This window comes from Ciconia boyciana, chromosome 1 (genome assembly GCF_034638445.1).
Source record: "Ciconia boyciana chromosome 1, ASM3463844v1, whole genome shotgun sequence".
Classification (NCBI taxonomy): domain Eukaryota; kingdom Metazoa; phylum Chordata; class Aves; order Ciconiiformes; family Ciconiidae; genus Ciconia; species Ciconia boyciana.
In genome coordinates this window covers 99,741,900-99,752,531 of record NC_132934.1, presented here as the reverse complement: position 1 = coordinate 99,752,531, position 10,632 = coordinate 99,741,900, and the positions used below count along the sequence as shown (strand labels likewise).

The 10,632-nt window shown below is 36.9% G+C and overlaps 1 long non-coding RNA gene across 1 annotated transcript in view; it reads right to left on the bottom strand.

The window, feature by feature from the left end:
* Nucleotides 1-347: 347 nt before the first annotated feature.
* The window catches only part of LOC140647153 (uncharacterized), a 28,059-nt gene continuing 17,774 nt past the window's right edge, over nt 348-10,632 (bottom strand). The window contains exon 3 of the long non-coding RNA XR_012040679.1: nt 348-391. This is a non-coding gene — a long non-coding RNA (uncharacterized lncRNA). The remainder of the gene's footprint in view (nt 392-10,632) is intronic.

Here is a 10,632-nt window from a genome sequence, read left to right as displayed (position 1 = left end):
CCTGAAATACAACAAAGGTACTCAATTAATTTTGGAAAGTCAGTATCAATTTCTAAACTTCCATTGAGATACCATAAATAATGCTTTGCAAGATTATTAATTTAATAGCTCTGATATTCATTCTGTTTCATCATGTGTTTCCTAGGCTTTTATTCATTTTGATTTACTTTTTCCTCCTCAAATATTATTTTAAATAGCATTCATGAAATTGCTGCATAATAAGTGTACCCTTTTGTTCTTATTCAAGGAAGCTCAGCAAAAGCATAACAAATAATAAAGCTGATAAAAGGATACATGAAATGCATACCAAAATCCAGGAGGTTTATTCTGATATCAGCACCGTTTAACTTCAAGCCAAGACGTGAATCTCATCAGGCAGAGTCTTACCAAGCTGTTGGGCAATGGATTCAAACCAGCATCAGAGCCCAGTAGATAGTGGAATTCTGTTTTTACCCTCATCGACCCCTCCTTACTGTAAGTGTGCAATAGAGTAATATGTTATTTAGCCACCCAGCTCAGAAATTTAAGAAGGCCATTTTATGGCATTCAACTTTGCTGGGTGAGCTAGAATTAAAATTAGTTGTTAACAAGAAAACAGAATATGTAATGATCATGGTAGAATCTAAAATAAATTATGACATTTATGCTCACGCACCTATATTTTGGAGAGTGAATGTGACTGAACAAGGCAATTATCTTTGATTAAGGGGGGGCTAGGGTCATTCCATTAATTATGTCCATCACAGCTAGTTAACAATATTGATTAACAAGACAAGAAGCAGAATAAGCCATTCATCCCTGAACGGGGTTTTTATAGATTTTGCAGTGAATTCCTACAATGTATTTCAAAAGGAAAATAACAGAATTGGAGGTGCCATAATTCCAACAGAGCAAGATTTCAAAAAGGCTATTCTGAAAAACATTCCTGAATCAATCTGCTTTTGTTAATATGGAATAATAATTGAGCTAAATAAACATACAGGAGCATTCCATAAGTGTGCCTGACATACACGGGGAAAACACTCTTTGATCCTTGAAGCAAAGGGATTCCAGGCCCAAACTTTGCAGGGCTGAAGACAAAGACAAATTAAAATCTGATTAAAATCCAAGTGATTTAGAAGAAAGCAGATTTGCCACAAGGAGTCCTGAACTAACATGGAAATGGTTGTCTAAGAATGGCTCAGTGTAATCCCTGGTTTAACTCCAAAACAGTCAGTGGAATCAACTTATGATTTATTTTCTCTTTGAGATATTATGAAAGAGAAATACAGGCATACATATGTTCCCTCTCTCTCCCTCACATACACACACACTTGCTTCTCCACGTGTTTTGCAATAGACAAGTTCTCAATCTGTGAGATGTCCTACTATTTTCAAAATAAAAGTCAGGGTTTTTTTCTGCTTTTTTCTTTCCCTTTTTTTTTAAAATATATTCTCTCACAACATAGTCATTGATCCCCAAGTTTGGTGGCAAGCAACCAAGTGGATATCAAACATACGTGGTGCTTCTGAAGCCCCAGAGCCAAACTGCAAATTGGAAATGCGCTCCTGGTTACTCCATCAACAAAAGAGATTCTTGATGTGCAATTCCACTCATCATCCCTCTTAAGCCATTATCAGGCAGCTGAGATGAGACAACAATGAATGAGCATGTGCCTGATTGTTAGCATGTCAGACATACATTATTAAAAACAGTAGGGGCAAGAAGAAAGATGAGAGGGAAGGCATTTGCTTCTTTGTTCAGATGTTGGAAAGCTTATTTGTGAAGAAAGGAGTTCTAGGACATACTGACATAGATATAAGGACTTCATGCAATGAAGGCATCCAAACCTTCTCTGTGTATTTTGGATAATGAAGTTTTCAAGTATTTTCCATTTTATGTTAAATGAATACATATGCTAAGCTCATCTGATTTAGAAACATGCTCTCTCACCTGGGACAATTGTTCCTATATCTTAATATCGCGGTTTTTTAATATTGTTTTGAGCCAAGCACCTATCCCACAATTAACACAAAAGCAAACTTATTCTGACCTTATCTATAAAATACAAGTTCTTGGTCATATTCAAAATCATCTTCTCATATTCACTACTTTAAAAAAGGAAGGCAAAGCGTGATAGTCTTTAGGATATAAAGCGATCACCAATTGTTAACAATAATATTTAAATTATTCTCTTAAAGAAAACATTTAAGAAGCATTTAACTACATTGTTCAGATCAAAAATAAAGCTATGGTTGGGCTGATAATAACTACCATCCTCATTTAGCAAAGAATTAGACCCTCTCAGAACACCTGCTTCGGACCAGAGATACAATAGAACAAATGCTAATGGGGGAAAAAACCCCACTCTACTGGAAATACACAGCTTTTTTTTTTCTCCATAATATGTTTGTTTAGGTAGACTTAGATTCTTAAGAGAAGTTTACGCTAGCAAACATATGTGTGTTTTACATGTAAATGTAAAATAGCAAATCATCTGACCAAGAAAGAGATGTGCAACCTTAAGACAAAGTAAGCTTGTAAAGCATTTTATATGGACTGTCAGAACTTTGAGAAAAAAATCAGAACTGACTTCTGTCAAACATTGATACTGTTGTGTACCAAGAAACGCTGCAAGCCAAGGTTTGGCAGTAAGTTTCCCAACATTCCAATTCCTTACTTATAAATGTAAACTTCCAAAAAACCATTCATTGAAATACGGACTATTATAAACGTATTGGACTGTGTACTTGTTGTAAACACTTTAACAATGAAATGACATTTCTTTAAGATCGGTGTGCTTGACAATGGTGCTGACAAAATTTGCAAATGCCTCTGACCAAAGCATCTGAGAAGGCTCCAGAAGATACTCACTAGAGATGCTGCATGATAAAGACAACTGAACAAATGGGAGCGTATCCAAATTGAACAACAGCGCTATTAACCTTACAACATGGATATTTTGACATCCAACTGTATGTGAATCAAAATCATCACATACCTTTAGCTTTGACATAAAAACACAAAAGGCAAAAATACAGATGCTTTCAAGACTACAAGAAGTTTAAAAGATACCATCCCAGAGTTACTTTAGTGGAATGACTCCTGTTGATATCAAAAGGCTATAGCTGAGACCAGGTATTAATTTACCCAAAAGCTTAAGTTCATACTAAAAAGCAGTTTCATCAGTGAAGAACTGTGATCAGAGAAATGGTGATCTCTGCGGTGACTCCTGTGTGCGTTGGATGAGACTAGAGAGAACGTCGTGAGGATTGTGGGTGCAGATGAGAAAGGGGAAGCATTGCCAGAACATTGATAACTTTTTGAATAATTCTAGGAGTTAATTGTAAAACTTGATTAAACCATGCTATTGTTTACAGATCTTAATGCTTTCAACATTACAAAGCAAAACTTTTTTTTCTTATGCTTTTTGCTAAGCACAGAAAACACCGTTTCTAACTAGATTACTTGAATGCCACAAGATATAAACTACAGCGTAACCACAGTGTTCTTAAATTCACAGTAGATCCCCCCTTCTTTGAATTTCCTGGGGCTGAATACTCCAGTGTTGACTTCTGTGGTTGAAATCCGTAACGTGTCTCCCTTTTTATTCACTTATTTCTCCCCCTTTGCAATGCTTTTGAAAGAATCTTTCTCTACTAAACTCCTGCATTCTTGTAGCTACCAAGTCTTTCATGTTTCTGTCAACAGAAAGAAGCTTTGAATAGGATCAAGTGTAATTACATCAAGCTTTTTATTGTTATCACTATTTATATTTATTAAGGGACAGCAGACTTTGTAAGAGACACTTTTTTTAAACAGAGGTGGTACATTATATTCTAGCTATATGGCACAAGCAATTCTATTTCTGCCCACATTACAGCTGTCCTGCAAAAGGTCAGATTTATAGAAATGAGGGGAATTTCTTCCTTTAGATCTGTTCAACAAGGACCACGGTTTTAACTGAAAAGTTGTGGCTCAGTAGGTAGCTCTGCATCCAAAAAAGAACATTTATGCCTTCAGTTTTATTTGCAGATATGACAGAACCCACGAGCTGTGAAGGAAGTCTATAAAATTCGTAGCTCTAGCGCACAAAAGTCAGTGCATTCCTGTACCAACGGGCAGGTCTCTACCTCTGTGAAAATGTAGCTCCAAGATCCAAAGAGGAATTAGAAGCAAAACAAAAAATGACATATTAAATAAATTTTGTAGTGTGCCAGCCCTACTACCTGCCTCATGATACTTCTGCATAGATTAAGTAATAAGCATCTGCTTATCTGCAGTTGCCAGGCTCTTTAGTCTCCAGTTATCAGGTCCTCTGTTTCTTCTGCCTCTCCTTCATGCTCCTGCAACGTCCCTCCTGTGCTTCATAGCGGCTGTGGCATTTCACAGACACCTCAGACAGGTGACAAACTACAAACTGTACTGTTCTGCACTTAGTCTCCTAATCTGTTTCTTGGTAGAATAGCAGTACTGAACTGTACTAACCTCTATATGCTAAAGCAAAGTTTGTCATATTTACTTCTGACTGCCGACGTACTGTTTGGCTGTTTACTTTCCTGTTTCATTTGATTGTGATAGAAAAACTTTGTCAGGTATAGGAGCTGGCTGCCTTAAGCAAATGACATAGCTAGGCAGTCCCAATTCAAAGCGAGTCACTCTTACTGCAATCTCCACCCCCTTAATAGGGCCTGAAGTGAAAAGCCAGTTACATGGAGAAAGAACTGATATACCTTGGCTAACATGGGGGTCAATGTAGTCAGCTTGCAAAGCTGCACAACTCATCCTCAATAGGTCCCAGACGTAGGACCATGCTGGCACTATCATCTGAAGTAGCAGGACCATAACAGAATTTTCTCGGGAAACCAAGCTGCACTGGGCCATCAGGACTCCCAGCTTCTTCATAGTACCAGAAAAAGCAGGAGCTGCTTGACAGGCTTTGTGAATGCTGCCACAACTTTAAAGGATGCGACTGTAAGCAACCAGGTAATCAAGGCTGACCCACCTACTTAAATATGAACCTGGGGTGCAGGCCCAGGGCTATCCCCAGGCAGCACATGGTTTGGGGGCTCTGAGAACCATAGAAGTAGGTCTCCTAGGTCTTTGCTTTACATCTTCCCTAAGGGAATTAAGGGATTCTGGTATTCTGAAATGTGGCCATAAAGTTGGGCATCCTTTACCTAGGAACTGTCTGAAAACAAAATGATAACCAGGGATGTGCTACTTCATGTCTAATGAAGTCACGGTCCGTTGTTAAAATCTAAGTCTTGCGCCTACAACTATCTTTGCCAGTGCATCTGAGCCAATTGCCATCGACAGCAACTCAAAGAATCACATCTGTATATTAGAATACAGACATTGTTTGTGGCACATAATGACCAGGTTTAGAAGAAGATTCACATGATTTATTCCCCTAGCACTTTCAAGCAGGCAAAAGCTCAAATATACTAGGGGTCTCTAAGGGACCTGCAGTTTTTGTCGCTGTTCATCAGCAAGACGACAGAACCCAGTAAATTGGCAAGAATGACAGAATATTCTGATTGTAATATTTAGATAATGCATACTGCTATGAAATAAATTGGCAAATATATTTTTGATTAAGCAGAGCCTAAATCATTTTTAACCTTTGAAACACTAATCAGGGCAGTTTCAGTATTTTCATAAACACATTAGCTGCATTTTTGTCTATTTAAAGCTGCGTTTATTGTTCTCCACAGAACACTGGAAAGCAACTGTGCTTTCCTTCCTGCTTTACATAGATGAACAAGGTACCTGTGCAACTAGGTTGATTCACAGTAAAGCCATGACCCTTGTCAACACAGTGAAGTCAAACATGTCCTTAGAAATCTATTGCCAAACACCTCCCACCAGTATCGTGCAGCAATGAGGAAAAGAATAACCCTCATTTGCCTTTCTACACCTTGGGTTAGATCAGACACAGAAGCCAAATAAAGGCAGGGTAGTCCATACCCAATTAGGGCATTTAGTCACTCAAATGCACATTTGCATTGACCCCAAGAAGATTATATTCCTTATGCCATGGCCCACGATTGCGTTAGCAATTGCCAAGAAAGAAAAGAGAAAACACATATGCTTAGGAGATATATAGATAATTATGTCACATATTTTACATGTTACAGCTAGAGTCTGCCACAAAGCCACCAAATTTGTTATAAGCTTTGACTTCTTCATACCATGCTGAGAGGGAAGAGAGGTGTTAAGGATCTTTCTTGTCCCAAAATATCCTTAACCCACATGATACCAACAAGGAAGACTGTGAAGGATCAAAATGTCAGGTTGCTCTGAGGCAGAGAAGTCAAACACCTTTTATGTGTTATGATTCCTCATTTCTGTAAAGCACGTTTACAAGATTTCCTCATCTGCTTCGGACAATTGTAAGACTTGCTTCCTCACAAAACCGTGGTGACACCAGTAGCTTCTGCCGACATGTCATCTTCATCACTTCACCTCAGTCCAATTCTTAATCTTTACTTGTGTACCATTCTGAGTAACCATTTCAGAGCTTTTCTAGGACTGTGTGCAGTACTGCCAACATCACAAGTCTTTAGTCACACTTCCAAAAGTTCTACAGGCTCCTTAGCTATTTTTTAAATTTTCATAAATAAAAGTGGGAGCTTGCAACATCTGTCTCTGGGTTTTTTATGCTCTGGAAATATGTAGATGAGTTTTCAGGCTTTTTTGCAGCAAAAAAATTTTTAATATGAATTTACGTCAAAAATTTAAATAAAAAATACAAAAATAACTTGGAATTTAAGAGGAAAGTATGATAAGCAGTGAATTTTGATCATCCGTGTTGCTCAGTCAGAAAAGCCTCAGCCATGTGAGATGCAAACAATGCTTCTTCAGCAGTGCTATTTTCTCTGTGAATCAAAATGAACCCATTTGAAAAGGTTATCAGAATGTTCTTTAATTAATATTATCGATACCACAGGCCAACACTATCACATAAAAGTCATGTAGTTTAGAAGAATGATGATCTAACAGTGCTGATGGAGGGTTCACAAGGCAGCAAGTTTAAGTCACCCAGAGGTGGTCAATAACTGTGATTTTCCAGTACAAAAACTTGTGCCGATGTCGAAGACACTTTGGGCAGAAGAACAGATGAGCTCTTAACTGAGATGCACATTCTCACAGGGGCAGTGCTTATTATTCTGTGATAGTCTATTTAAAGCTAAGTTTTAGTTACACAGTAGTATCTTTGATGAAGGTCTGCAAAGGCTTTTTAGGAGATTAAGAATCATTGAAATCAAAACAGCTTCTACATGCTCAGGTGGATCCAGGTAACTGTGAGCCCTGAAACACAGCTGGTAGGGACTTGGCAGGCATGATTAAACAAATTTTGTAACGCAGTAGAATTGTTCTGAGAAAGAGCACAAATGAACCCTCGATAAAAAAGGGAATTCCAAGAGAAACTTGTTCAGAGAAAAGGAGAAGCAAAAAAAGAGAGAAGAGAAATGAAATCATGGACTAAAACAATAACAGGAGTGGGACTGTGACTAACAGTCACAGTGACTAATCTGTCAAGAAATATTACACGTGAAAGGATTCTCATAGAAATGTTTCAAAACTGCTTCTTAAGCAGGCAGTACCATCAATACTCCTAAATGATGAGTTTGAATCACTATCTGTCTGTCCTCTTTTTTTATCTCCTGTTGCCTGCAGTGAGTTAGGTCTGGACAGTTCCTGCTGTCCTGAGTGAAATTACTCCGTATTTGATATGATTTCTTATCCATAGATCACATTTATGAACTTGAGCTGGCATTTTCAAATAAATCCAAGAATAAGCATCTAATTCCTCATGGGACTTTTCACAGAAACTTCAGCATATGATCTTTTCAAACCACAGGATATATTCAAATCCACTTTAAAAGAGGAAAAAAAAAATGCAGCAATGTTTCTATTGCTTTATTACTTCTGCAAGAAATAATCTTTCCCAGCACTCATTCCATACCCTGTGCCAGATTTAACAGTGAAGACAGAACACAGTAAGTGTCTTTTAAAGCTGATTTCAAGCAGGCAAAATCAAATATATAAACAAACCAAACATCTAAAGTAGGTAAAAGAATGAAACTCACCCTAATTCTGCTTTCAGAGATAAAAGCCTTTTGTGTGTGTGTGAGAGCACAAAACTTGTTTTGTCATTTGTTTCTCATTAGTACTAAAAGAACATGAAACTTTAAATTGCAATTACACACAAAAATTACAACCAATGTGGGACTCTTATTCTGGATGATCCCAATTTCAGAAATAAGAAATGAGTAGGTTTTGCAGAGAGGAAGATCCCATACATACTGAACGTGATGTCTTTGTTGTTATATTCACATTTTTCCCCTTCTGCTTTCATGAGAAAGTACTAATTTTATGATATAGGCATAACAGGCACTCTGATAGCATTTTCTCCTGTCTGAAAAACCTTAAGTCATGGTAAATATTGACATTCATCACCATCTTGCATGCGTGTACTAGAGAGAACAGTCAATAGTTGACATAACTGCAGTATTGAAAAATGTAAATTGTAAAACTGAATACATACTGAATCTGAAGATAAAAAGATGTGAAAGGGTAACAGTTCTGTACAGTTAAGAAAAATCCCTTCATCTCTGTGGTCATGGAGAATGGCTAATATTCTATGGGTTTGGGTTTTTTTTTTTCCTTCTTTCTCAAGAAATCAAAGGAAAACCTGAGGTAGCTTAACTTGGACTTTAACAAAGTTTCAGAAGTTTAGCCTTCCTGTCTGTTTACTCCACCAAGGAGATGTTTTCCACTTAAGCAGCAGATTAAACTAATTAAATTAATTTAATCCATTCTATATCCCTAAGGTAGAAAACAACCGAATTTTCATTTATTTATGGGTTATTTTTCCTAGATTCTGAAACTAGTGGCAAAAAATTGTAGCGGAATTAATTTTGAAGACACATCTGATTTATGTTACCCGTTGCAGCAAAACCATCCCCTTTATGTTACCCGTTGCAGGAAAACCCTGGTTAAGGCTGCTTCCCTGATACCTCCCATCTGCAAGGGAAAGTGACTACATTTTTTCCTTTTTAAGGGAAAATGTTGTTTCCAGCAATCTCTCACCTTTACATAATGGGATTATAAAAAAAAATTTGGAACTGTCACGAATACTTCCCTTTTGAAGTCTCTCACAAACTTTTGGATGAGTTTCCCTGGCTAAAAGTTCATAATGTAGTATAACTAAATTAATACTGGTAAGGATTGTCTGTTCCTTTTAGAAAGGAAACAAAATATGTGCTGAGTTACACTCTGAAATTAGGTTAACATTATGCCAATTATAAATACTACTGCTCTGATTATTGACACAGGTAAATGTGGTTCATTTGGATGTCCCACTGCTTTTCTACATATCAGTTAGATAATGCTCCTATCTCCTCAGTTTCCTTTTTTGACACAGATTGCCTGTGGAAAAGTGTGAAGCCAATTTAGATGTTAGATTACCCTCAAATCATCACAAAAATCAAAATACAGTGTTAAAAGTGTAGATCTGTTCTTTTTAAGGTTTCTAGCTAAGACCACTGCTTAAACTAAAAAGAGAAAACCTCCTTAGTTTGTGTGTTGCTATTTGTGGGTCTCCCATAAAGTGCTATCCTTAGGTTTCAACTAATTCAGAATTAACTGAATAAATTAACAGGGCTTGAATTCTCTGTTACATCAATTCCAGCTTTAAGTAATTTCACCAAGTACAAATGTTCTAATCTTCCTAAAATTTTCTCAAATAATCAACATAGAAATGGGCATCCTTTTTGTGTTTCAATTTATTACCCTTGGGGTGATGCTATATAATGGAAATGTTTAGACTCTGCTATTGAAAGGGATGTTTCGCGTGTCCCTTGCTCATGGTAAAACAGATTGGTGGAACATGACTTGAACTAATGGCTCTAGACATGGACTGGAAACTCAAGGGCTCGCTTTGCTGTCAGTATCTAGCTAATACTTCTGCGGAATGAAGAAAAATTTCCCATTCACTCACAACTGTTTTTACTTTGGGTATATTGCGTATCTTAAATTTCAGCTATAAACAATAGAGTTACAGCCACATTATAATTCATGCACAAAATATTTGCCTTTTTCCATAAATATGTTTCAAATTTCACCTTGTGCACTTCAGTCTGGAGGGTATCTATATTCTCTAGATCTCACTTTAAATTGAAAATATGCACATTTTCATACAGCCGAGCTGTTTGCCCACACCAATATTTATGCTCAGATCAGCTGAAGTAATTTGTCAGCTTTCGTCAAACCCATTATTTGTAGTTCATTTGTTTTTAAAGGAATAGAACTGGGGTTTTTTCAATTTTTTCTTAAAAGATACCTTTTATAAAGTGCCTACCGTATTTTTCAAGCCCTAAATGATTTTACAGTAGTCCTTATTTGATGAAAAGTGAAAAAATGTTTCTTACAGGTAATGAAATATTACATACTTTCACCATTTTCCATGGAAAAAAAACCAGCTTTGTTTGAAAATACTGCACTTCAGCTACATCTTCCCTTCTAGCCATCTTTCCTCTCAATGTGAACACTGATAACAATTCACTTCAGATACTCTGAAAGGGAAAGTAACAACAAAAAAATATGATCAGATCCCACTGGAGTTAGTGACAGTTTACAGCATT